Source organism: Mastigoproctus giganteus, chromosome 5 (assembly GCF_048544385.1).
Source record: "Mastigoproctus giganteus isolate SK-2022 chromosome 5, ASM4854438v1, whole genome shotgun sequence".
NCBI lineage: Eukaryota > Metazoa > Arthropoda > Arachnida > Uropygi > Thelyphonidae > Mastigoproctus > Mastigoproctus giganteus.
This window is the reverse complement of record NC_143579.1, coordinates 233296370-233297550: the sequence shown is the minus strand read 5'-3', so window position 1 is coordinate 233297550 and position 1181 is coordinate 233296370. Positions and strand designations below refer to the sequence as shown.

At 38.7% G+C, this 1181-nt stretch overlaps 1 non-coding gene across 1 annotated transcript; it reads left to right on the top strand.

Annotated features, from left to right (window-relative positions):
- Positions 1–346: 346 nt before the first annotated feature.
- TRNAR-UCU (transfer RNA arginine (anticodon UCU)) lies at positions 347–419 on the top strand. Its single transcript has one exon. It is a non-coding gene; the product is annotated as a tRNA-Arg (tRNA).
- The last annotated feature ends 762 nt before the right edge of the window (positions 420–1181 follow it).

The following is a 1181-nucleotide window of genomic DNA, read 5'->3' as shown; positions in this document are numbered from 1 at the left end:
ATCGTTGCCGTTTGGTGGGCTGATGAAAAATCAGGTGGTTCGTGGAATTCTTGTTGAAATATCAACACAATTTAACACCTTTTTTTAACGATATGTGTTTATAAAATGTATATTCCTTATGGTATAATGGATAATTATTTTTTGTTTGAAGCCAAAGTGATGAGTTATTTTTCCATCTGTAAATGCAAGTTCTAAAAATGATTGATCGCTGATTTTTTTAAGTTTGATAGATAGTGCTATAAAAAGGTTGAAAAACGTTGCCCATTTCCAGGTGTTTCTAGTAGCTTTGTTATTTCCAGATGAAACAGCTAACAAGGGACACCTTTACTACCTTACAGTCATTTAAGTCCCTGTAGCGCAGTGGATAGCGCGTTGGACTTCTAATCCAAAGGTCCCGGGTTCGAGTCCCGGTAGGGATGAGTGTAATTTTTTAAGGCCGCCGTAGCCTAGTGGTCAGGCGCGCGGGTGCATAAGTACACGTGCCTTGAGTGACCGGGGTTCAAGCCCGTGACTACTGAATACGGTGCTGTTTCTTGTATCTTGTCTATCTTGTGAACTCCTCTGACCGTTTGGTCGTCCCGGAGTATAAACAGAAAATTTATTATTATTATTATTTCTTTTCATAATTCTCAGCATCGCCACTTGTAAACATACCTTGACATAAAGATGCTGACTTCCTTGTCCAGCTTCTTATTAGTCCAAGAGATGCATCGAATATGTTCAAACTCAACATAGAATAGCTAATAAAAATAGCCAACATCTTGTTCTTATGCGTAACCACCTCCAACTCAACAACTTCTTCCAAAGAACACAATTGGTATAATCACAGCCCACCCATGTGAAAAAGACCGGAGTTCGAATCCTGTCAATGAGGCGAGGAATTTTTATGGGTCTCTTTCACAGTGTGACTGAGTTAGTCAGTTTCAGGAGAGCAGCATGGTGCTTTTCTCCCAGAAACTTGGGTTTTTGTCCAGCAAATAGCAAAACGACAACAAAACACAATTTACAGACATAATATATATGGCATAATGTGGCCTAAGTTGCTGATAAACCTGAATCCCTACAACAACAACAATAATCTGATGATAATGTTATAAATGGAGCTGTAGAATCCCAATAAATTTGGCCGTTATCTGTGATCTACCATTGCTAATATAACGAATACAACTGTAAAATCATCC